The 27,862-nt window shown below is 39.7% G+C and overlaps 1 protein-coding gene across 1 annotated transcript in view; it reads left to right on the plus strand.

Annotated features, from left to right (window-relative positions):
* Positions 1 to 1,586: 1,586 nt before the first annotated feature.
* Positions 1,587 to 27,862, plus strand: part of Mtmr7 (myotubularin related protein 7) — a 114,648-nt gene continuing 88,372 nt past the window's right edge. Inside the window, exon 1 of the mRNA XM_076852432.1 lies at positions 1,587 to 1,672. The gene's annotated coding sequence lies outside the window, so the exon portion shown is untranslated. The remainder of the gene's footprint in view (positions 1,673 to 27,862) is intronic.

Here is a 27,862-nt window from a genome sequence, read left to right on the forward strand (position 1 = left end):
TAAATGTACTTTGTCTTTTTTTGCATTACAATTCTTAATACACATATATACCACAATTTTTCATATCTCTGTTTGTATTTAAAGTATGTTGACACCCAATTTGTGTCTTCATACATGTACTTTGTATAATGATGTCCATCACATTCCACCTCCTTGCTAATCCCCTTCCCCCCTTTCCCTCCCACCCCTCAGTTTTCTTTTTGTATTCACCCAGAAAAACAAACGGGAATAAGTAAAATTCATGTTCATCTTGAGATGCTCTCAATAGAAAACAAAAGTATTGAGGGTTTTGGTAGCGATTTAATTAATTTCTTAAATTTTACTCAGGCAGGGCAATATTATACACCACCAACTAAAACATTGACTGTTTCAGGAAAGACTAAAATTGTTTATGACTGCAGCTATCGGCCATATGTCACTATTCAAATACAAATTAAAATTAAATAAAATTTAAAATGTAGTAACTTGGTTGCATTGGCCATATCGCACATATCCAGGGGTCATATTTGACAGAGGTCTATATGTTGCACAGTGTATGGAAAGAATATTTTCATCACAGCAGGACATTCTGTTGTGCAGCATTGTTTTAAACTATCATATTTATTTTTAGAATTTTATCATACAACAGATTCTTGAAAATATTTAACATAAGATAATCAGATAAAAACATTCTAAGTGGATTACAAACAAAGACTCTTACTTCCTTGTGTTTCTCTCACAAACACCTAAATAGCTCTTACTTTCATGAGGTTGGCTGAATGATCTTCAGTAGGTGGTGTTAACTGTCTCATCCCAGTGTGACATTTGAGTCTTTCCTGGCTGTGCCTCAGAGTGTTTCTTGCCAGCAAGCAGTTAGTGTTTGGGCAGTTCTCTCTTCTGCCTATTTGTCTTAGTTTGTTTTCTGTTGCTGTAATGAAATACCTGAGAGTGGGTAATTTATAAAGGAAAAAAGTTTATTTTGGCTTATGGTTCTGGAGGCTAGGAACCATAAGAGCAAGTGAAAGCTTCTGGTGAGGGACTCCTGCTACTTTAACTTAGGGAGAAAAGCAGCAGGGTGAGTGGGCATATGTAGAAGAAACAGAACATAAGGGACAGCCTCTCCTTATAAACACTCACTCTCACAGCAACTGATCCCATCCTGCAAAAGCAGAAACTCGCTCATTCCCACAAGACAGCATTAATATTTTCAAGGGGCTCTGCCCCTGGGACCCATGCACCTCCCATTAGACCCCAACTCCAAACACTGATGCACTGAGGAATTACAACTCTAACACATGAACTTTGGGGGCAGACATACAACCAAAGCACCAATAGCAAGTTCTCTCTTAGTATCATTTTGATCACTGGCCTGGCTTTGCTTGCTGCAGGCAGAACCCTACTGTGTTTGACTGGTTGGAGACAAAGTAATTGGTTCCTGGTCACGGCTGCTGGGGCCAGAGAAACACAGTCACCCTTTCCATGCCACCATTGCCAGCACAACTATCACACTGAATCTTTTATTGAAATTGGCAGAAACACAAAAATCAGTTCCAGAACCACTTGGATGACCTTGGTCCCTTTGCTCTTCTCAGCTTCTCAGGGAACAGAGAACACCAGGGCTCTCTGTGTTACGGCCTTTTCATTCTCCAGTACAGGGTTTTGTGGCTGCCTTCCCACAAGTTAGAAAGATAAGGTAAGCAAAATAGGGGGTCAGGTATGCCCCGCTCTGTCCAGGTGGGGCGGACTGAAGGTTGTCAATTTCAGGAAGACTTGGAGCAAATAAAGCCCGGGTTCATTTCTATTGTCAGCCTCAAGCTACACTTTCTGCTTCCCAATAATCCAAGCTAAAAGTCACATAATCCCTATCTGGACTTTCTTTAAGATTATACTGTCTCTGCAGTGTACAGATCTCCTGAGCTCCTAGACAAGGCTGGTGCATATTTCATCTATAGAATTCTCTAGAGCACCAGATTATCCTGAATGGTATCAGATCTTGGTTGGTACAAACTTGTCTTTTAGAGATCTCACTGTCCAGCTAACTTTTTCAGTCATATCATTGCAGTGTGTAAATGTTCCTATAAAATGACTGTTTGAAGCACTTCCAAAAAAATAACTAAAATTTTTATTTTTAATTGGTTCTTCTTAGTTATATATGAGAGTAGAATCCATTTTGATAAAAATCATACAAGCATTGAATGTAACTTATTCTAATTAGGACCCCATTCTTGTGGGCGGACACAATGGTGGGATTCACTTAGGTATTTTCATATGTGTACATAGAAAGATATGTTAGACTTATTCTACTGTCTTTCCTATTCCTATCCCCCTTCCCTTCCCTTCATTCCCCTTTGTCTAATCTACTGAATTTCTAGTCTCACCTCCAGCTTTACTGTGGTTTAGCTTCCGGGTATCAGCAAAAGCATTCAACCTTTGGTTAAAATTTTTATTTTAAAATATAGGATACAGAATTTAATTAATTTTCCCCAATTGAATGCATTAAAATCATTAAATGATTATTGTATAACAGCTTTACTGAAGTGTAATTGACATACATTAGCACCACTTTTGAAGTTTACTATTTGATAGGTTTTGATGTATCCAAAATCATCAACACAGTCAAGATAATGAGTGACCATTGAAAGTTACCTCTTGCCCTTTGGTGATCTTTCCTTCTTGTCCTCTCTCCCCGCTTCAAAACTTTCTCCCACCAACCTTAGACAACCACTGATCTGCTTTCTGTCATTATTAATTGGTTTGTATTTTTAGAATGTTGTTTAAATAGAATTTTACAGTATGCCCTCTTTTTAGGTTGGGGTGGGAGGAGTCTGAGTTCTTTTATTCAGCATGAATATTTTGATATTCATGCTGTCTTTATAAATAGCTCATTTCTTTTTTATTGCAGATTAGTGTTCAAGATTATGAATATACCAAAACTGTATATCCATTTGCCTGTTTGGGTTGTTTCCCATTTTGTGACTACTACAAATAAATGTCCTATGAGCAATCATTTTCAAGTCTTTGTATGAGCAATCATTTCCAAGTCTTTGTATGAGCATATTCCATTTTTCCCTTCTGGATAAATATATAAGAGCGGATGGCCATGTCAAATGGTAGCTGTGTATTTAAATATTTAAGATATTACCCTTTTACATTCCTATCAACAGTGTTTGAGATTTCCAGTTGCTCAACGTCATTGCCAACAACGTATGGTCTGGCTAATCTCTTTCAGTTTAGCCATTCTTACAGGGTGATATGGTATCTCATTATGGTTTTCATTTGCATTTCCCTCTTCACTAATCATGTTGAACAGATGTTCCTGTTACTATTTGTCATTCATACCACTTCTTTGGTAAAATATCTGACCACATTTTTTGACCATTTTAAAATTGGGTGTTTGCATATTATAGAGTTTTGGGTGTGCTTTACATAGAAGTTATGGATATGAGTCTTTTATATCAGATATATGATTATTTAAATATTTTCTTCCGGGCAATCATTTGTCTTTTTACTCTTCTAAAGTGTTTTAGAAAGAGCAGAAGTTCTCAATTTTGAGAAGTCAAATTTGATGTTTTAGTGGAATGTGATTTTGATGGTATAGGTAAAGAAAGCTTTGCTTAGCTCTTGATCACAAAGATTTTCCTCCTATGGTTTCTTCTAGAAGCTTTATAATTGTAGGTTCATCAATTAGGTCTAGAATTCATTTTGAGTCAATTTTTGATGGTGTGAAATATAAATTGTAGTTTATTTTTTGCATATGAATATCTAATTTTTCTGGCACCATAGGCTGAAAAAAATATATCCAGGGGACTGTTTGTGTACTTTTGTTGAAAACCAATTGACCATTTATGTGTGAATCTATTTCTGGACTCTCTGTTTTGTTTAGTTACTCTATTCATCTATTCTTAAGCCAGTACCACATGTCTTGATTTCTGGCAACTTTAAAGTTAGATAGTGTGAATTCTTTTCAAGATTGTTTTGGCTATTTTAGGTCCTTTGCATTTCTATACAAATAATATAATTTGTCTGTTAGTTCTTCAAAAGCAGTGTGCTAGAATTTTGATGAGGGTTGTGTTAAATATATAAATGAGTTTGGGCAGTGGTATCATAATAATATTGATTCCTTCAACCATGAAAACAGTATAACTCTCCATTTACTTATTTTGGTATTCTCTAATTTCTCTCAGCAATATTTACAGTTTGTAATAGATAGTAGTTGCTTTTTTTTTTTTTTTTGGTTTGTTAGATCTAACCTATTCACATGGTTTATGCTACTATAAATGACATTATTAAAATTTTCAATTTGCATATAGAAATAGAATTGATTTTTCTATTGACCTTGTAACATCCTTGCTAAAATAACTTGTTAGTTCTAACACCTCTTTTGTATATTCCATATGATTTTCTGTGGATGGGATCATCTGTTGCCAAGAAAAAAGTTTACTTCTTTGTTATCAAGCTGGGCATCTTTAGATTCACATACTAGCTCTATTGCATTGATTAAAACCTCCAGAGCATGTTGAATAGTAGTGGTGAGAGTGGACATCCTTCATTCATTTCTAATCTTAGGGAAAAAGCTTTCAGTCTTTCATTGTTGAGCATAATTCTAGCTGTAGTTTCATTGTAGATGTCCTTTATCAGGTAGAGGAAGTTCTTTTCATAGTTTGCTGAGAGTATTTTTAAGAATCAGGAATGGACGTTAAATTGTGTCAAATATTTTTTCTACAACAGTTGAGATGACAAATGTGGGTTTTAACAATTGATAATATAGTGAATTGCATTGATTTTTGTTGTTGTTATTAAATCAACCTGTGTTTTCTAGATAAAATAAAGTTTTTAAAAATAGAGAAATTAATCGAGGTGGATTTGAGTTTAATCTCCTTGATTAAACTCAATCTAATAACTAATCAGCTGCTTAGTTATTGTATCATAGTTTGTTAATTCACTAAAGACTATTTTAAATGATGATTATTTTCAATAAATCTCAAGAATTGCTTAATTTTTAGCTTAACAATCTTAAAATGAATAAAATATATAATGATAATTAGTTTGCCAAGGTTAAATGCAGTGTGTTTTCTTTAGTCCTGTAATGTCTACTTTTTAGGAGCTGGTAGGCATACCCAAATATATAATTTTTTTAGCTGAGAGCAAAGTATTCTGTGTAGTTCCACCTGTTTACACAACTCTTTGTTTTCTCCCCTCTCATTTGTGAGAACATTGGCTGGGAACCAGTCTAAATCAAAGCTCTTTTTGTCGTTTTCTCAAAGGAGATTGTAGGGTCACTGCATTGAGTGACCCTGGAAGTCCACAGGGTGGGTAAACATAAAACGATTAAACAACAATACCTCCCATCAGCTCATGCTCCCAGAGAGAGGTATAGGAAATGTTCATGGTCAAATTCAGTGTAAACTCGGGGCAGTTTAAACTCAGAGGCTGTTCTCACTGTTTTAGTCAGCTTTTTCACCTCTGTGGCAAAAAGACCTGACAAGAACAATCAGAAGAGGAAAAGTTTATTTGGGGGCTCATGGTTTTCAGAGGTCCATAGACTGCCAACGCCATTGCTCTGGGCCCTAGAGGAGGCAGAGCATCATGGCAGAAGGGTGTGGAGGAGGAAAGCAGCTCAAGATATAGCACCAGGAAGCAGAGAGTTAGCTGCTGCAATCAACAAGGACAAAATATATACCCCAAAGGCCCACCCCCAAGGACCCACCTCATCCAGCCACACCCTACCTGCCTACATTGCAAACCAGTTAATCCCTATCAGTGGATTAAAGCACTGATTGGTTAACATTCTCATAATCCAATCATTTTACCTCTAAACTTTCTTGCACTGTCTTTTACATGAGCTTTTGGGGGACACCTCTTATCTAAACCCTAACACTCACCAAAGGGGAATTACAAGATTTCCCCAAGCCTCATAGAGCAGTGAATTGCCAAAGTGAGGAGGCAGATAATGAGCTCTCAAGCCACGGAGACAGAGCCAATCAGACCTTGGTGGGTTTCTTTTAACCAGTATATCAGGTGAAGGAGATTGGAAGGAATTCAAGTCTCCTGAAGATATGAAATAAGCAAGACTTAATTCTCAAAGCTGTTAAGCAATACATAAGCAAAGCCTGGGACATAAGCAAAGGGTAGGGATTTCTGCAAGACAATGGTTTATAGTGCAGGTTTTGGAAATAAGGGAGGTCCAGATTGAGTACTGTTTTTAGAATTTCTTACCTGTGGCTCCTTCCATTTTCTTGCTGAGTCTCTATCAGTGTTTTATTCATGTTATTGTGAGATGAAGTAAAGAAATTAACTGTTACTTTACCAGAATATAACTGTTAAAAGGAGAAAGATACCATTCATAACATAACTTCTTTTTATTTTTGGTACTGGGGTAGAATCCAGGGTTGCTTTACAATTGAGCCACACCCTCAGTCCACCTTATGTTTTATTTTGAGACAGGCTCTTGGTAAGTTACTTAGAGCCTCACTAAGTTGCTGAGGCTGGCCTGGAACTTGTGATCCTCCTGCCTCAGCCTCCTGAGTCCCTGGGATTACAGGCATGCACCACCATGCCTGGGAACCTAATTGACTTCTAAGAAAGGATTCTGTTTATTGGACAGGATAGGAAAAGAGAAAAAGAGGACATTCACAAAGCAGAAAGGGAGAGAGTGGATCCTCTCAGAAAGGAGAAGGATAACACACCTTCTACTGTCCTTTTGTTTAATTGGGGGTCCCAGGAAGTTTCCAGAAAGTCCAGGTCCACCTCTTGACTTTTGACTGATATCAGGATTGCATCAGACTTTTAAGTCCCCACTGAGGGGAGATTTTACTATTATAATGACATGCTAAAATCCAAGGCAACTGTGGGTCACTTTTGTCTACAATCACTGGTTCCAAATTGTAACTTATTCTTACAGATTTTATGGTTGAGGAACTTTGTGTCTAATTTTCCCATCTCCTGGACTCCTGGAACCGGTCTGCATAAAAGTCACAAAAGTCCCCCATCAGAAATTGGGCATGGCAGCACATGGCTATAATCCTAGCAAGACAGGAGGCTGAGGCAGAAAGATCACCAGGTCAGTGAGGGTCAGTCTTAGCAATTTAGTGAGACCCTAAGCAACTTAGGCCCTATGTCAAAATTTTAAAAATTTATAAAGGGGTTTGGGGATGTGATTTAGTGGTTAAGCGCCCTTGGGTTTAATCCCTGGGACCAAAAAAAAAAAAGAAGAAGAAGAAAAGATAAAAGTCCACCAGGGCAACCCGTGCTCTGTGCTCTTCTTATCTGCAGGGAGGAGTCCTTGGACCTGCATTTCTCCTGAAGATAACAGGTTGTTTGCTGAGGAATGTAGCATATCCCATTGACTCAAGTCAGGCAGGCCAGAGCAGCCTCAGGCAAACTGTCCTTAAAAAGACAGTGTGTAGGGCTGGGATGTGGTTCAAGCGGTAACACACTCACAGGGCATGCGTGGGGTGCTGGGTTCGATCCTCAGCACCACATAAAATAAAATAAAGATGTTGTGTCCACCGAAAACTAAAAAATAAATATTAAAAGAAATTCTCTCTTAAAAAAAAAAAAAGACAGTGTGTAGCGGTCAGCACAGTAGATCTAGTCCACAAAACCATGTTCCCACTGCTGCCACCTTTCTGAATGACACATACTTGTGAGTGAACATTTGTAGACCTGACCCACATATTGTACAGGAATGAAACACTGATACATTTCTTTTCCCTATAATTGAACTAGATTCTGAGTCCCCTTTTCACTTGGTAATAATAAAAGTAATGATCTGATTTAAGGTTAACTCAGACATGGAGGGCTTATGACTCAATGGACAATGGCTATCTTCTTCATCAATTCCATATTCTCCCTTGGCTCCTTCCTCCCTTCTGCATAGGTAGTGATATGAGTTCCATATTGAAGAGAATTTTAACTATTATCCAGGTCAGGAGAAGAGGACACTGGGTCCTTGATTACCCATCATCCATCTGTAGCATCTACTGAGCTGCAACTTATCCTCCTAGGTGTCTGGGTGCATGGCTTGCCGCACTTGCTGGAATGATCACTGTCCTCCCAAGGTCTCAGTCTATTCATTCAATACAGGCTACTTCAGTCCTTCCCACTGGAGCATAGATCCTGAACTCCTTCATATTCAGTAGCCAGGTGCCATTTCCATCCTTCTCTCATGGTCCATAATAACTTTCTGCCACTATCCTTGGCCAATGTTTAGGCTAACTATCTAGATGTCTTTCTCATAATTTGTTGGCCATTATGGACACTGAATTCTTCTAAGGATCCCAGTCTTCTTCCCAGAGGAGGAATGCTAAGTTCTTTCTTGCCTTGAATCCTCCCAACCAATCTTGGATTTCCAGTTACCTTCCCCACCTGGACCCAGCCCCCTGCGGGGAAGAGGGGCAAGATCCTGCCATACTAACAAACTCATTCTTTTGCTCTCTCCTCCCCTTTGAAGTTCTTTTCTCCAACCAACAAAAGTCTTTCATCTTCTTCCTGTGTGGCTGAAAATGGCTTTTTCATCTTTCTCCTTCCCGTGTGTTGTTTGTGGGTAAACTTTATATTTTATTCCTTCAGGCTTTGGCTCTTGGTAATGAAAGCTATGTTCTCAGAATTCAGAAAACATGTTCCTTGTCAGGTGCTTTTAGCTCTTAGCTCCACTCTCTTACTGCTCCAAGGCTTTCTGGCTTTAGTTTCTAGCTGACTTTCTCTTCAGTGTAGATGAAAGATGTCACAACTTCTGGAACAGAAGAGAAAACTCATCATTAAAGGAAGTCTAAAGGTGGGAAGTCTCAACTGATAATTTATAATTTAAACATTATCTGCTACGCTAATATGTGTTTTTAGGTGGATAGTACTTTGTTGGATCAAGTTGAATCTTCCACAGAACCTAAAAATCACCAGTAGAGTCTATATTTTCACAAATACTTGCTTTGTTGTATGTGGAAGTAGAGACAGGAAAAAAAACTAGTTGGAACTCTGAGATGACATATTGTAGAAGAGAGGCAACAGATACTGTGAGCCTACGTTGACCTTAAGAATACAAGTCCCTACACCATCTAAAAATCTGTAGAAATTCCAACTTTCATGTGGCACAGACTGTGGATTCAAGCCAATTTTATCTCAGACAGTGAAGATGTCCCAGATGATATCTGTGCTAAATAGGAAATGGTGAAAATATGTTAGCTAATTATAGAAGTAGCAATTGTGGTGGTCGGAATATTCTTGAGGAAGCCTACATTCCTGAGCTGATCCACTGCAGAAAGAACAACATAAAACAGGACTCCACAAGAGGCAGCAGTGCAGTAATACTGTTTTAGGGTCTCAGGCAAGAGAAACTGAGACTCAGGTTCTAACCTACTTAATAACTCCTCTAACTCATTACCTACTATATAAAATGGTGCTCCAGAGGACCTCCACATGGTAATCAATCAATGTCTGGTTGGTTGACCTTGAAAACAGGGGATATATCTGGGCATCTGTTTAGATGAGTTATTGTAACTGAGTACTTTGGGGTCATCTAAAAGAAGGTCGGATAAATGTAAAATTGATTCTGTTAGGTTATAACAGAACGAATAGGTTATGAGAAAAATACGGTGGAGAGAGAAATACGAAGTATTTTGAGTAATCGTCTCCCTTGATGATAGAAGCCAACAAATACAAAATTTGGTGGGCAGGCCTCTGGCTGCAATTCTGGCAAGAGTAGATGCTGCATTCTTGAGTACAAAGGCCATCTGGGGGCAAAATTCTTTCTTCTTCAGAGGACCTCAATCTTTTCTCTTAAGGCCTACAGCTGACTGGACGAAGTCCACCCACACTTCAGAGGGTAATCAGTGTTACCTGAAGTCTACTGGTTAAAATGTTAATCACATCTAAAATATACCTTCACAGCAACTGGGGTTTGATCCAACTATTGGGTGCCATTGCCTAGCCAAGTGGACACACAAGACTAACTACTGCAATAGCATTTTTGTTTTTGTTTTAGAGCAGGCACATGGAGATGAGCAAGACAAGAACAGTGGGTAGCATTGAGATGGGTGGGTTCTCAGGGAGAGAGAAAAAGATCCTTACTAAAGGGAGACCTGGATCTATGAGCATGACCTTGGAGGTGGTACTTGTCTTCTCTGAGAGTCGAGAGGCATCCACACCCTGCCTTTGGAGTGCATATACTTTTACTTTGCTGTCTTTTAATAAATCTTTGCTTGTGCTTGCTTTTGACTTGTCCTAAAATTCATTTCAGTGACATAAGAACCCACCTATGCTGAGTTGAGGTCCCACTGCCCCTTGGAAGGACCTCCTCTTCCTTGTTTGGTGACAGCAAGACATACAGGTTTCTTCCTGTCTAGTTATGCAGACAGGATTCAGCACCCATGTAAACATAAGTTAGCCCCAAACTAAAGGAGCTCCATAACAAACTTTGGGGACTCTAGGCTCAAGCAGCATTGTTTTGTGGCTGAGAAAGAAAAAATGTGACCCTCAAATTGGGAAGAGAGGCGTATTCCCTGCTTCTGTGAGAAACTCAGCATGGCTCTGGCCCTTCAAAATTCTTAGTAAGTGCCAGAGAACAACTCTCTTGGCATGGATATTAACCTTTTCATTGTAGGCCCCAATAGCAATGACAAAGATGAGGTATCTCTCAGTTGGGGTTTTTGTATGGCAGAGGCTGGAGTGGAATTTAAGGAGAACAGAGTCACTGGGTGTGTCTGAGGAAGCCTTTAAAAATGCCCAGACATGCCTCAGAGAAACTTGTCTGGAGACAGGAATTTATGAATGAGACAGTGGAGACAACAAGAAGCCATATCTACAGATCTGAAAGACCTAGGGACCTGTGGATTATGCTAGTATTACTTTACAGATTGTAAAATCAGTTAGTCTTAGTACAAATTTTGTGTATTTAATAAAATTCCTGCAAATGTTGTTGTCTAAATCTACCTATAAACTTTTTGAAAACTACACCTAATATGGAGTTCAGGGCTCAACATGAGCAAAACCAGCTCTGTTCAGACAAACAGTATAGTTGTGTGGATGAGTGTATTAACTTCACACTGGCACAAACTTTGGTCTTGAGTCAAACTTATGGAAGTGTCTTAGTTTAATTATCTTAAAACTATAAGTGATCCAGTTTGATGACCAAGAGCACAAGATTCATAGAAATATAACCATGAATTCAAATTCCCGTGCTACCTTGCCACCTTTATGACTTGGATTAGTCATTTAATTTTTACATCTTGGTTTGTGTCTCTCCTGATGGGTCTATTAAGAATTCTGGCATACAGTAAGGACTCAACAGTAGTTGTTAATATCATGATTGCTTACTTCATCCAATATCATATCCATCTGCCCCCCTTAAACTTCAGCTGACATCAATGAAAGGGAATGTTAATATCTATTGTGGTTCTTAACCTTGGTAGGCATTTGGAAGCAAGGGACCTTTGGAGATGCTTTTGGGGGGTCAAGATGCTGTTGGTTGTCACAGTGACTGGGGAGTTCCATTTAGTACTGAAAAGATCGAGGATGATAAACACCTGAAATTTGTGAGCCAGTCTTGCATTATGAATTAATTGTCCTCCCAGCACCCTTTAGTGAGAAAGATGTGTTTTCATTTCTGCTTATTTTGAGCTGGAAAAGAGAAATGAAGTAGAGGAGAAGCTAAGCCCAGAAGGAAGGATTCATAAGACCTTACATATGACCAGCAAATTGTTCTAATTCCTCCAAATTCCTCATAACAACCCAATTATAAATTCCAATTTTATGACTGAGGAGGAAACAGAAGCACAGAGGTTAAGCACATTCCAGGCTTGGGTGGCTGGTAAATGGGAGTGCCTCATACAAAGCCCATGTGGACTGGCTTTGGAGTCCCCTGCTCTTAAACACTGCTTATAATGCCTCTCAGTAATTAAAGTGAAAAATAATGAAGCAACACAAAACACTTGCTATGGTTATAATTGCTTTTAGAGTTTCTAATGATAAATGAAAATTCTTTGTTTTCTTTTCAGCTCAAAAAGATTAAAATAAAGTCATTGTCTTAGGTAGTACCTCCCATCTTGTAAGAGAGAGCAACTTGAGGAAAGAATTAGCAATCCCATCATGTGTCTGTTCTTTGCTACACGTAGGTTTGCAGGAAATGTCTTCTCTCAGAATGCAGCCAACATTCTGTGAGTGTGTGAACATCTATTTTTATATCTTCTATTTGTAGAGATAAATTTATGTTGAAATATTATTGAATCTCTATAGCATTCTAGTGAAAAGTTTGATATTGGAATTTTTTCTGAAAATAAAAATGTACTTCGTGGTTTCAAAAATGAGGTGAAGGTGTAAAGAGAATACTGGAGAGGGACTTTAAAGCAGCCTGCACTTTTAAAGATTCTATAATGATGACCCCAATTTTCAGAATTAGGATTTTTACTCATGAACTGATGAACACAAATTTAGAGGCATCTCATGGTGACCCTGATGGCCAGCCAGCATATGACTTGAAACTACATTGCTGTTTTTAGTTTGTTCAGTAGTTGTGTACAATTATTTGAATATGGAGTATTTTATTGTGTTTTGCAATTATCTCAAATAATTATCAATAGAAAAAATGACACTAGTAATATGATAATTAGAGCAGATATAAATAACTAGTCGTGAAAAATTGTTCAACTCTAATTTTAATTGTGTACTCTTTGAACTTAAGACAGTTAAGTGTGTGTTAAATTGTGAGGAAGAAGAGAAAATAAAATGTGAAACAATGCTAGAAATAGATTGTTTAAAAGTTACGAATAGTAATTGAAGTGTACTGTTAGTGGAAATTGAAAAATCCTTAAAATCAAGGATTGGGAATTGTAATTAAATATACTCTGGAAACTGGAAGTCACAGGAAGCTCACAGGGCCATTGACAGCAATATGGCTGGCATCATCTTCCTCTGTCAAAGCACAAAGGAGTCAGGTGTTCAATTTTTGCTTGATAAATATTTTCATATAATCAATGAATAGCTCCGCATTTTTCTGCTTAATCCTAGGCATTTTTCTTTATCAGCCTACCTCTCCTCCCAACATTAAGACAAATTACTTTGGTTTCATGTCAATGCCAATTAACTTGAGCAAACTAGAGTTAAGAAATTACTATAGAAAATTGTTATTATTATTATTGGTGGTGGTGCTGGGGATTGAACCAGAGCGTTGAGCATGCTAGGCATGTACTCTACCACTGAGCCACATCCCCAGCCCAGAAAATTATTTTTTGTCCCTTTGTATAGAGCTACTTTTTTGGTGATTAGTATATGCCTTACATTTCCTGAAAAGAGACAGATAATATCCATTTATACCACTATTAAGGATTTCATAATATTTAAAATTTTCTAATAGTGTCCAGTTGATTGTTGGTCTATAGTTCTACTTTGGTTTTGAAGGACTCTGGACATGTAAATGTGGGTCCCTAAATATAAGGTCATGGAGAGTCATTGTTGAGTCATTCCCTTCTAATTTCTTCTCTCCTTTTTTTTTAAATTTTTTTCAAATTTTGAGACAAGGTCATGCAAAATTGCCCAGATTGGTCTGGAACCTTAGATCCTCCTGCTTCACCCTGTGGGTGCAGTGGCCCATACCTGTAATCCCAGCAACTCAGGAGTCTAGGCAGGAGGAACTCAAATGCAAGGCCAGCCTTGGCAATTGAGTGAGACCCTGTGTCAAAATAAAAAATACAAGGGACTGGGGATGTAGTTCAGGGGTAATGCACAAAAGAAATTGGACCAGAATACTTTCAGTTAAGGTAGAATAAGATCTGTTTTCCTCAATTTTCAGAAAAAGGTAATAGAATGATCTCTAATTTTTTTCTATGTAAAGTTTCTTGAAAACTTTTGAGTTTGCTGTTTCTAAGACCCAGCTGAATAAACAAATAGCAAAAAGCATGACCAGAATAATCAGGAGCAGCTAGCTAATGAAGTAGATCATTCTTTGACACATTATTGTGTTAAGATTATTATATTCTATGTATTACTATAAAATAGCTACATATATGTATACATGTATGTATACATGTAAGTATACATGTATATATGTATACATATATAGAAATATGCAATCCTATATCCTAGTAGAATATCATTTCATAGTCTGTGAAGACCATGGAATCTTAAAGAGCTTTATGACTTCCATGTGCTCTTTAACCCAGCAACCTAAAGAAGAAAGAATTGTTATTGGTCCTTAAGAGAAGCTACTGCTGATGAAACTCCTTCCACTTAATGACAGAGCCACCCTGCTCTGTCTGGAGTTTGGGGAAATGCCTCTTCCTTTTTTTAAGATATAGGGAGGAAATTTGTTTCTCAAATGCAAAGTAGCCTGTCCCCATGCATTTTGATGCAGACACCTTATAAATGGAAACTAGAAACAGTATCAGGTAGTAGCAGCTTTCAGTACAATATTTTGCAGGATGGCCCTGAAACGGCCATGGTTTATGAGGTCTGAGAGATAAATGACTAATTTGCATTCCAATGTGACTTTTAGAATATAATTCATTCATTAGTTGATTCTTTCCTATTATTATTTGATCGTCTTAGTTGGTTTTGTGTTATTCGAACATAATGCCATAGACTGGGTAATTAATAAAGAATAGAAATGTACTCTCTTATGTTTCTAGAGGCTGATAAATCCAAGATCAAGGTGCAAGCAAGTTAGGGCTCTGTCTGTTTCCAAGATGAGGCGTGGAATGTTGCATCCTCCGGGAATACTGCATCTTAACATGGCTGAAGAGCAGTGAAGAAAGAGAACTGCTCCCAGAAAGCCCTTTTAATAAAACAGTCATTTGTGAGGGTGGAGCCCTCATGACCTGAATGGCCCCCACCGGGACCCACCTCCCAACACAATTTCTGTGGGGATTAAATTTACAACACATAAATTTGGAAGAACACATTCAGACCATAGAATTAATTATCCCTGAAAAATGGCAGAATGCTCAGGAACAAAACTCTGGAAATAAACTTGATTTATTCAACCTGAAAATAACAGGATTCCTTCTTGGCCCTATGTTCAAGCCCTTTGAGTATGTCTTTAAGGTGATGAGACTGTCAATCATTAGTGCCAGATCCAAATGCAAACATAGGTGGCTCTCAGCAGTTAGATGTGAATCAAACCATTATGTCATTTCACCATTTTGAACAAATTCTGTTCACTGCTTTTATTTCTTTATTTTTAAAAATATTCTCTCTGCCAAAGAAAGAATTCCTTGCAGAGCCAGCATTTGAAATTACTCGTTATCTCCACAAGAAATCCTAATGTAATCCAAGAACTTCTATCTATTCATTAAACACTTCAAATTGTCGTGATCATGAAATCCGTACTCATATAGATTTTGCCAATATTTAGCATCTGACTAAATTGAAAAGAGAAGAGTGAGTTAAAGTAAGATTCCATCAATTATGAAAACTCTATTTTTACATTCTATTATCCAAATGCCAACGATGCATTTCAGATTTGTTAATAAGTTAAATATAAATTAAGCAGGAGATATATATATATACATATAGGCTTTAAGGTGCCCCAGAGGAACATTCCTTCAAATCTGATTGGACTTTGTAGAACAATTTTTGGGCTACTTTTTATTTTTATTTTTCAGTTGTAAAAACAGCATTGCCAAGATCCTGATAATTCAGGAGGGAACACCCTTCTCTTTTCTTTTTCCAGCTATTGTTATATGCTTGGGATATTTGCCTTTATTGTTTCCTTATGAAAAATATGCCTGATTTTATCTTGAGAAATGGTTACTACTCAAAAGATTATCTTTGAATTGAAATTTTAGTAAACATACACTTTGTCTCTCAGCTATTCAGTATTCAATTTAAGTTTTACACAAAATTTTTTTATTCTTCCCAAAGTATTTACTTTGACTCATGATACTATGACATCATTATTGATTGTGCCCTTTTTGAAATGGCTTTTTAAAAATGCATATTCTTTATAATTTTTGAAATCTGGAATGCAAATATTTGTAAAATGTTTTTAAAACTTAAAATTAAAATCACCCATTAACCCACCACCCAAATGTAATTGTTGTATTTGTATATTTCTCTCTTCTTCTAATCTTTCTTTATAGACATACACATGCATTTTTGAAATACATTTTCTATCCAGGTTATTTCTGGCTTGCTTTTTTATCATGAGTATTTTCCTAAGTCATTAAGTGTTCTCTGAAAACAAAACAAAATAAAACAAAAAAACCCCTTAAAGTCCCTGTAGTAAGTATTTCATATATGGCCACACCACAATTCAATAATTTTTTTAAGAAACTGTTTCTCGCATTTTACTGTTATTTAAAAGTGATGTGATGGGAAGTCATGATTGGTTGATCTGAAGATTTGACTCAGATGCTTCCAGATTGGTAGTTTTAGGCAAAAAACAAAACAAAACAAAAACCCTGTCCCCACCCCAGTGGTCAATTAGAATGCAACTATTTTGACCCAAGCTGAAGAGCTTAATGAATGTACAAGATCTTGAACTCTGAACAGATATTTGTAAATGACTAAAGAGTTAGGGAGTCTGTCACACAGACTAGATATCATCCTGGCCCACAAATACACCTTGTGCCCTTCAAAGAATGAGAGGAACTCATCACAACTGAAAATGGGATCAAACATGAAAAGCAAATCCTAACATCAGGGTTTGATGTCAGAGGGAGAGCGGTGGCTGTGGGTGCCACGTGCTCACTGATCTCAGAATGCATTCCACTCATGGAATGTGCGTCAATGGAAAGACTATGAACTCTGACACTTTGGTGACTCAGAAACTCTGCTGTGGCACCAACCCTAACTGAGCCATAAAAATACCTTAACTTTCATTTCACAAGAGTATCTGCACTGGGCAGATCTTTGACACTGGGGTGTGGTGGCAGCTTTGCAATTTCACAAACATTGAGGAGAGTGTGTTCTCAGCACTGCTGGTGACAATATCTACAGAGAGAGTGACAATGTTAGCAATGGCACTAGCTAATCATAATAGGAGATAAATCCCACTTTAGGATTACACTGAATGAAACTGTCATAGGCTTGGATCACCATGGTGGGGACAGATAAAACCCCTTACACTCTGGATAGCTGACAACATTGGAGTGGGAAATGTGCCAAACTGGGTTTATGTTTCATTTTTAGATCTGAAGCTAAGGCAGCCTTCCAGGCTTCCTGACACCAGACGTTGCATATTTCCCACAGTCACAGTGGAGGTAGAAAGCATCAACCTATATTAAGTCTTATTGTCCCTCGAGAGGTAGAATCCTCACCTGGCCAGAAAGGCACCAGGATTGGCTTGAGTATACACTGTGGTTCCCTTTTAAACATTATGGAGAAGAGCCCTGTATAAGAAGATGGAGGTTTGGGGTGGTAGGGTTTAGGTATTAAGTTAATGTGACTGTCTTTGTACTCAAAAGTTCGTAAAGCCTGAAATATTTTGATTTCATAAGCTATGCTGTGATAAATCTCTATCAGGTTGGGACCAGTACAAGAATGAAAAACTGTTATCAGTTTCTGACCCAAACTGGATTCTTTCTCTCTCTCTTGGAATTGTGGCATTAGTAACAAAACTAAGAGCTAATTATTCTGTGAAGGAAATTTTATTATTTGACCACAGAATAAGGAGAAACCTGGAGAAATAACTCTCGGATCAGCTTCTTGCCTGAACAAAGGATAAGGATCCTGTTAAGAGTAAAGAGAGGGCTTTAATTAAAGGGTAAGAGGACCATTCATGACTTCTTGGGGAGACAGCAATTTTCTTTGGGTCCTTATATGGGCCAGTTCAATTAGGGTCAGAAGCAGAGCAGATCAAGAAAACTCTGTCAGGCAGTAATTTCATTAGGGCCATATATTACAATGAAATGGTAATGAGTCTGGTTCTATTCTGCATCTGATTTCATAGGAGCAGCCAAAGTCCCAGATACACATCTGCATGGCTGCCTAAGTAGTACCCTGTCCCAACCGAAAACTGGTTAACAAGAAAAATTGTATCTCAGGTTTGAAAGGGTATTTTCCTGGTCTCAAACTCCTCCAAGTATTTGCTTTGGTCAGCTGGGGTTGCTATAACAAAATACCACAGACTGAATGGCTTAAACTAAAGAAATTTATTTCTCACAGTTCTGGAGACTGGAAGTCCAAGACCAAAGTCTGGTTTAGTTCAGATTCTAGTAAGGGTGCTCTTCCTGCCTTGCAAATGTCTACCTTCTTCCTGTGTAGAGAAGGTCCAGAGAGCTCAGTTGTCTCTTCCTCATTGTACTGGGGCACCAGCCCTATTGGATTAGGACTGCATCCTTGTTGAGAGCCGCAGCCGAGTCAGAATGACGCCTGGCATATTGCCAGAGGGAATGGTTGAAAGGTGACGCCAGCGAACCATTGAGATGATGATTTGAGTTAAGCTGTATATAATTGCTGTGCTGCTGGATTGATTGAGTTGTATATGGACCCTGCTCCTGGAATAGGGGGGCTCCGGGAATCTGCCTTGGCCGCCGCTACTTTGGAATTGGGGGGTTCGGAGAGATTTGGGCACGGGGAGCGCAGTGGAAGGAGTGTGTTCCTGAGTAGTGTGTGTGCAGTGCCGGTGAGAGTTGGGGAATAAAGAGTTGCTGTTTGAACCTACAAGGCTTTGTGGCAGCTCGGTTATTTGTGCCCAGCCAGACTGCGGCACATTCTTATGACCTTATTTAATCTTTGGCATCACCTAGCAGCCCCTACCTCCAAATACAATTATATGTGTGAATTTAGTGGGGACACAAACATTCGGTCCACGATAGTGTTTTAAACTAACAAAATTTAATACAAGGGACTAGACAGCTACAGAATTAATAGAAGGGGAAGAAGAAAAATGAGGAGGAGAAGGGATGGGGAGAAAGAGGAAGGAGAAGAATAATGTTTAGTAATAAAAGGTGCCATAAAATGGATCATCCTGTTCATAAAATTACTAAGAATGCCACTGTGTCACTGAAGTGGATGTCCTATGGTAAATATTTGCAGAGGGCACAAATGTTTTCATATTGTAGGCTCATTTTGAGAGATCAATCCATAAATATATTTACTGGTTCTCATTGCCAGTTTCCAATTTTATTTCTTCCAAGTCCCTGACATATGAACAAAATGCTGGTAGACACCCTAAATTGGCATTAGTGTGTACAGCTGGCCATCTATCCTTCAAGGCATATGAAACTTCTCGAAGTTAAAAGAAAAAGAAGCACAAGAGTTCTGCCTACTGGGAAAACTGCCTTCTCCTCCACCCTTTGTGGCCACTCCTGAGTGAAACCCAAGGTCTAGCAATCCCCTTGTGGCTAGTGTGGGGATATTGTGCAGAACTATCTATACACCAGGTGGGATCTTCCTTCATTTGTGAGCTAGGAGCATTAAATTCCTATAAAGCCAAAAGCAAGGATTGAGGGACAGCACTGAGAATAGGAGAGGGAGATAGAGGTCTGAAGTGCTTCCTCAGGCAACTCACTAGGACCTCCAGGATATGCACCAGTGGAATCTTTATATCCCACTTTCTCCTGATATTTGAATGCAGAGTTAACTTTGTGGCAGTATGGATCAAATACTTCATTCATGGGCTTCCTCTGCATCTTTTTAAGATGAGTATATGAGTACAACAGACCACCTAACATCCTTTAGGATGGCTACTCTCAGAAAACCAGACAATAATTTGTATTGATAAGGATGTGGAGAAATTAAAACCCTTGTGCACTGTTGTTTGGAATGTCAAAATGGAGCCGCCATCATGGAAAATGGTATGGAGTTCTTCAAAAAATTTAAAAATATGACTCAGCGATTCCATTCTTCAAAAAATTAAAAAAATATGACTCAGCTATGTTTAGAATTATTAAAAATGTGATCTCAAAGAGAAATTTGTACACCCATGTTTATAGCAGCATTATTCACACTAGCCAAAAGGTGGACCCATCCAGACATCCATTGGCAGATGACTGGAATAAGTAAAACATGGTATATACACACACAATGGATTATTTTTCATCCTTAAAAAAGAATTTCTGACACATGCTTCAGCATAGATGAACCTTGAAGACATTATGCCGAGGTGAAATGAGCTAATCATGAAAGAACAAATATTATATAATCACACAGTATTTATATGAGGTGCCAGGAGTTTTCATGTTCATAGAGACCAAAAGCAAAATGGTGATTGCTAGAGACTAGGGGCAGGAAATAATCAGGAGTTATTGTTTCATGGTTTTACAAAATGAAAAGCAGCTCTGGAGATGGATAGCAGAGATGGCTGCACAACAATGTGATTGTACTTAATATCATTGAGCTGAAACCCTAAAGTGATTAAGACTGAAAATTTTAAATTAGGTGTATTTTACCACAATTAAAAATTTTTAAAAAATAAATTAGCACAAAAACATTGTAGGACCAGTGGTAGGCCCTACCACTAACCAGCTGTTTCCAAGTAGGACTTGCCCTTGCCCAAGGCTCTACTCCAGAACCCCTATCTCCTGAAGATCCTGTGAGTGTTTTTGAATCTACTGGGGCTGAAAAAGGCCATGTGATATATCTGTATTCACTACAGCCCACCCAGCTGAAGAGTCTTCTTGCTCTAGCCCCATCTGGAGCAGGTAGTCCTTGTGGATACCTTAGTAATTGGTTAGTCAAGGAGCCGAAGGGCATAAAGTGAAGCCACTTGCCTTTCAAGTTGGAGGGGCTATTTCAACATGCCCTAGGCTATTGTTGATCCCTAGAAAATTCACTGTGATGTCAGAATTCCAGATTTTTCTGGAATGTGTCTCCTATTCTCTGATATTTACTTGTCTTACTTGGGAATCTGTTACTTTTTGTTCACCAGATATAATCAGCAAAAATTGATAAGTGTTATCAGTGTAGTAGACCAGTTTAGTATCCTTGACTTAGTGTCCTGATCAAAGTCCCCATGGATACATTAACAGAGAGGCATAAAATTATACTTCAGATTGAAATCAACTGCTTGTGATGATCTCTACTTACTAGAATGAATAAATATGACTTATTTTGGAAAATTACATCTGATGGGAATGTTGAAATGAATCTTGAAATGAATCTCAAAAGATTTGATAGAGAAGAGTAGTAGAAGCAAAGATGTAGAGATAGGCAATTGTAGGGTATAAGGTGTTTTCTTAGCATCTGGAGGACCATCTTAACTGACAGCTGCCATTTTAAGAAAAATTTTGTTTTCCTGCCCACTGGTGTTTCTGAAAAAGGCTCACCACTCTCTCAAAACAATCCAACCCTTAACACCCCTCCCATTAGGACCCATCCGGCTCTAATCCCTGAGCCTGCCCCATGAAGTCCTCAACCCCAAGCCTGTTTTACCTCTCTCTATCTATGGAGAGATGTGCTTTTATTTGTCAACTCTGAGAAATAAACTCTATTGTGTTTATTTATCTCTATTGTGTTTATAAACTCTGCCTGGTCTACGTCTTTCATTTATCACTCTCCTGGTTTCTCACTTTCCTTTCATTGGTGCCGAAACCCGGGATCTGGCTCCCTGGGTACCCACTCCCCTTTTTGAGGGTCACTGAGTGTCCCTGGGCCCCGATATGGATTCCATTGTGGCCCAGGCCCCCCATTCTGCTGAACGCTCTCTCTTCACCCACCACCAGACATTTCAGGTAAGACCTCGTCACTAAATGACCCACGGGTCCCAGGAAATGACCATTGATTGTCCAGCACTCCCAGGGTTACTGTGTGGTCAGGGGCACCCCCAGCCACAGCTTTCACAGCTACTGCTGATCCCTACTATCGATGGAGTCTATAGATGTTCTTTTATTTGATCCTGGGTTTTGAGAAAAACCACTGAGGGTGATTGGGAGTTGTTCCTGGTGAGACCTCATGGACTTGGGTTAATCTCTACCCCTATGCAGTCCCAGCTGGGCACCGAAGTGCCCCTACTGGCTCATGCCCTAACACTTACCCAGCAGTGGTGATGACCCCTAAGCATAACCATCCTCTCCACTTGGGCGATATTAGAGACTGGGGAATGCTCTACCTCTAAACTCACCATGGGTGGCTCCTCATCCATTCCCTCCCATAGTCCTCTAGACTGTCTCCTGGCTAACCTAGGGTCTCTCTCTCTTACCCTGAATCTAAACTCCCCAAAAATTATCTGTTTGAGCAATCAGATGTGGCATAAATATCCTTTGGACTCTAAATGGCTGCTGAATGGCACTCTAGATCCCAGTATTATCAGGGATCTTTTCAACTATTGTGAGTGTTTGGGAAAATAGAAAGAGATATCATACATTCAGGCTTTCTCCTCTCTACATTCTAATCTTTCTCTCTGCAACTCTTACTCTCCCACACAAGTCCTCTTAGCTCTCACCTCCCCTACACCTGCTTCCAAAGGGACATAAGATCCTACCTAGGACTCCTTCTCCTTCGAACCAGCTGATGAGCCCCCGCCATACCACAATTTTCTTTCTGATGAAGCCACTGTAGCAACTGTCCCCTTGGTCCCTCCACCCTTCTCTCCTCCTGCTACATGCTCACAGGCTTCTGCTGCCCAACCTGCATCTCTGTGTCCTCTACACAAGGTGGCTGGAGTAGATGGTGTAATGTGCCTTTCTCTTTGTCAGATCTTTCACAGATAGAAAAGCAGCTTGGGTCCTATACTTCATGTTCCACCACATATATCAAAGAGTTTTAATATCTGACTCAATCATATAATTTGACCTTCCACAATATCCATATGATCTTGTCTAACACCCTCCTGCCTGAGCACAGGCAAGTTTGAGAGCAAGCTAGAAATTATGCTGAGGAGGTACATCAGACCTCCCCTGCCCATCTAATTGGCTCTGAAGGGGTCCCAGATTGGGATCCCAATTGGGATTATAATTTGTCTGGAGGAGTAACTAGTAGAAACCAATTCATTACTTGCCTCATGGCAGGACTTAGAAAGGCAGCCCATAAGGCTATCAATTATGAAAAACTCCAGGAAGTCATCCAAGATAAAAATGAAAACCCTCAGCATTTTTAGATTGCCTGACCAAGGCTTTATTACAATATACTTATCTGGACCCTGAGACTCCAGATGGCAGACAACTACTAATGACTTACTTTTTCTCCTAGAATTTCCCCAATATTAAGGCCAAACTAAGGCACCTTGAGAGGGGGGTCCCTAATTCCCCAAGCTGAGGTTCTGGGAGTGACCTTAAGGTGTATAATGGGAGAGATGAGAAGGCCCGGAAGCAGAAATATCAGATGTTACAAGCCGTCTGTCCAGCTCAGCTTCTGTCCCTGGTTCCACTGGCCCGTGGAAGTGTCCCTCAGGGTCACCCAGACACTGTTTTAAATGTGGTCAGATGGGTCACTGGGCTCATACATGTCCCATGTACAAGCTTCTGGGCCCTTGCACTGGGCCATTGACTGTCCCTGAGCCAGTGGTGGCCCCTGGTCATACAGCCCTTCTGGTTTCCCTTTCCAACTCTTAAGACTGGCTGCAGAGGACTGACGAGGCCCAGGTCCCCATCACCTGACCACTACCATCACTCCTTGGGAACGCAAGGTAACTCTGTGTATTTCAGGTAGGCCTGTCTCCTTCCTTCTAGACACTGGGGCTACATATTCAGTCCTCAAGGAGTTCTGGGGGCCTGCTACCAACCCTTACAGACATCTAGCCTTGTTTGTGCTTTTGGCTCTCTAGCTTTCACCCACTCTTTTTTGGTCATTCCACAGAGCCCTGTTCCCCTTATGGGAAGGGACATCCTCATAAAGTTGGGAGATAGGCTTTCCTTCTCCCCTCATATATGCTTCCATTGAGACTCACCTGTCGCTCCCCTGATCCTCACCTTTACCTTAGGGCCATCTCCTATTCCGTGTTCCAGTGCCTTCCCATTACCCTCTTCCAGGGTGGACCTTACTGTCTGGTATGTTTCAAGTCCTTCTATCGCCTCACACCGCGAGTCCATTCACACCTGTCTCAAAACCCCCCCTCCATTTTCTGGCCCAATCACAATACCTGCTCTCCCTCCTTGTTGCTGCTCTCCCTCTCTTTTTGCAGAGCAGCCTTGTCAGGCTCCTGACAATAAACTCACTTCTGACCTCAAGTGTGTGTGTGTGATTAGTCCTGCGCCACTTTTCTTTCATTGATGCCAGTGACTGGATCCTGTTCTCCCATCAGCTTTGCTCTCCCCTCTGGGGATTTGAGCTGCTTTGGGATGCTGGCCTGAGAGCCCAGGATAATGACCACACACCCTCTTCCATTCACCTAGCGCTCTTCTTCTTCATCCATACTCTGGCCTCATTTGGGTAAGTGACTTGGCCCTTCCTTTCCCCTCCTCCTCACAAATCTACAAGTTTCTCTCTAGAACCCCCTTCTGCAGTGGGCCCTTCCTTTCCTGACCTCTCTCCTTGTCATAGGCCTTTTGCTAAGGCTTGGCTCCCTGCACCATTACATTTATTCAAGACCAGATTCAAAGGATCTCTAACCAAACCGTGAACCAGCTTCTGTTACAGAACTTCCAACCCTTCACTAAAATTGGGCCGTCCCAAGTCAGCATTGCCCGGCACCACTTGACCATCACCATTGCCTCAATGACACCTCATGCCCCTAACAAGAGTCCAGATGCTGCCCCTTCCCATCAGGAATAAGCTACAGAAGATCAGAAGATTGGTCTATGTTCCTGTCCCTTAAGGGACCCAAACAAACAAAAAAGGGGGGAATATAAGTCCTTGCTTAGCATCGGGGACTGCCATCTTAAGTGACTGCTGCCATTTTAAGAAAAGTTTCACTTTCCCACCCAAGGGCATTTCTGAGAAAGGCTCACCACTCCCTCATACCAACCCAACCCTTCACAGCCTGCATTTTTTCCTGCCCAAGGGTATTACCACTCCCTCATACCAACCCCACCTTTAATAACCTCCCCCCATTAGGACTGCCCTAAGCCCCAAGCTTGTTTTGCCCCTCTCTGGCTATGAAGGGATGGCCCTTTTTTTTTTTTTTGTCACCTCTGACAAATAAACTCTGTGTGTATCTCTGCCTGGTCTCTGTCTTTCATTTCTCGATTGCCCATCTCAGTTCCTCGCTTTCCTTTCATAGGGTATAAAAAGTAGCTGGCTGACTAATGGGTAAATTCAAAATACATTTATTGAGCACCTATTGAATGCCAGGGATGTACTTTGCTGAGTTTGTAAAAGACAGCAGTAGGATGTGGTTGGGCGTTCAATGACAGAATAAGGAAACGATTCAAAGGCAACTGTAAAGCACTTGAAGGCTTTTAAGCTGGAGAGTGATATGATTAGAGTTGCTTTTTATGAAGATTAATCTGGCAGCAGAAACTAATATCCCATCCAGGAAAAAACAATGCAGATCTGAGCTGGAGTAATGACAACAAAGAAGGAAAAGGATGGGATGAGTAAATGTCGAGGAGGAGGGATCTACATCTGCCCTGATATGGGAGCCAATAAGGGCAGAAGCCAAAGCAGGCTTAAAGCCCTTGAGCTTGAGCAACTGAAATCAACAAAGGAAATAAGGAAGTCAACAGGAGGCTTTGGTATTAGGTGGCATAATGAGAGCTGATAATAAGAGACTGAAGTACCTTGAAAGCAGGGGCTGGAATTGCTCTTGTCTACACTTTTATTCCAGGGCTTAGCATATGACGGGCACTCAATAAATATGTGTCAGAAAATATGATACATGCTTGATCTGGAATTGTCACACCCACCCTGAGAAAGAGACATAATTATCTCGTATTTTTGCTATTAATTCTATTTTTTAAATTTTGAATTAATTTAGGCATATATAACAATAGAGAATATTGTAATGAACACATCTATGGCTCAGCCTGAGAGACAAAGCATTATAATATCATCTGTCTTAGTCAGTTTGGACTTTAATAACAAAATAGTATGAACTGAGTGCCTTATAAAACATCAGAAATTGATTACTCACAGGGCTGGAGGCTGGGAAGGTAAAGATCAAGGTGTGGGATAACTCAATGTCTAGTGAAGACCTACTTCCTGGTTTACAGATGGCTGTCTTTTCATTCTGATCTCTATGTTGGAGGGAGTACAGGTCTCTCAAGGGCCCTAATTCTATTCATTCTAAAGTTTCCTCCTTTCAAAAGTTCCGCCTCCTAATCCATTGCCCTGGGGATTTGGATTTCAGTATGTGCATTTTGGGGGAATGCAAAAATTCAGTCCATAGCATTATCCTTATCTCCACCGTATAGGTGAGAAGGCTGAAACTGAGAGTAATAAGATAACATGGTCAAGGCCCCATAGGTAGTGCCTGTCAGAGTCGACTTGAGCATAGGTCTGTCTGCCTCCATAGTCCATTTTTTAAAAAATATTTATTTTGGGGCTGGGGATGTGGCTCAAGCGGTAGCGCGCTCGCCTGGCATGCGTGCGGCCCCGGTTCGATCCTCAGCACCACATACAAACAAAGATGTTGTGTCCGCCGAAAACTAAAAAATAAATATTAAAATTCTCTATCTCTCCCTCTCTCTCTCTCTCTTTAAAAAAAAATATTTATTTGGGGGGGTGTAGATGGACACAATGCCTTTATTTTTATGTGGTGCTGTGGATCAAACTCGGGTCCCACCCGTACTAGGCAAGTGCTCTGCCGCTGAGCCATGATCCCAGCCCCTCCATAGCCCATTTTTGTAACTACACCTGGTTTGTGACAAGTGGATTATTCATGGGATATCCAAGTAGATATAGTTAAGTAGAGTACTTAACTATAACATGTGATGCAGGGAGAGAATTCAGGACTGCAAACATCATAAGAGAATTATCTGCATCAAAGTGACAGTTGAAGGGATGGGAGTAGAAAGGGAACAAGTAACAATGACTGGCCTGAGGACATAGACTTGGGCTTGAACAGTGGAGTCTTCCTGGAGGGAGAACAAAATAAAGGAGTCTACTTAAAAACCCTGCCTGTTCACAGAGTAAACGTTCTTTTTGGCCGCCCAAGAGTTTCTTTTTTTGGTTTCTGGAAAAAGGGCAGAGCTGTCTACAATCCACTGAGTAATTTTTCTCAACATCTTTGGCACAAGGCAAGCCAAAGAAGACATGGATGTTTTGCATCATTGGGTGCATAAGACTCCTGAAGTTGAGTATGCTGTTTTTTCAATCAGGGAGAACCCTGAATGTATCTCTGACTCTGACATACTGGGCATCTAATACACTTCTAAAGGAGGCTGGGCTTGTTTGAAAATGGGTACCTTCCACCATATGTAGCAGGACCACTAGGGTTTAATACTGCTTAGTAGGATTTTATTGAATTTGTAACCATTAGCAATACCACCCTCCAAGGAAGCACTTTTTGGCTTTCCTGCAAGATCAGATGTTTGAGTTTTCTTTGGAGAAATGTAAGTATTTCATAAAAAGTCTTGCTAAGTTTGATAAGTTTCCAAATCTCTTCAGGCCACTAAAGATCTCAAGATTTTAGAAAAGTTCCCAGTTAATATCAAGGTTTTTTTTATTTCCTCTAGCGATATTATTTGCAGCTGAAATATCTATGTAGTACATTTTTCTTAAGATGTTTTCTAGAAGATGTTTGGTAAAACATAACAATGCAGTTTAGGTCTTGCTCTGTCAAGTGTCCTTAGAGCTCTTTAAAGACATTATCAATTCCTTTAAAAAATCAGAAAATGGGGCTGGGGTTGTGGCTCAGTGGTAGAGTGTCTGCCTTGCACCTCGTTTGAGGCCCTGGGTTTGATCCTCAGCCCCACATTAAAATAAAGGTATTGTGTCCAACGAAGATTAAAAATAAATATTTTTTTAAAATTAGAAACATGAAAAAGAGAGACAGTATTATGTTTTGACTCTCAAATTCCTCTTTTCTATAAAATTGGTATAGGCTAGGCTATACTAGAATACTGAAGCAATCTTGAAATCTCAGTGATTCATGCAACAACAACCAAAAGGTGTTCTTTTCACTCATGAAATTGTC

This window comes from Callospermophilus lateralis, chromosome 4 (genome assembly GCF_048772815.1).
Source record: "Callospermophilus lateralis isolate mCalLat2 chromosome 4, mCalLat2.hap1, whole genome shotgun sequence".
Taxonomy (NCBI): Eukaryota; Metazoa; Chordata; class Mammalia; order Rodentia; family Sciuridae; genus Callospermophilus; species Callospermophilus lateralis.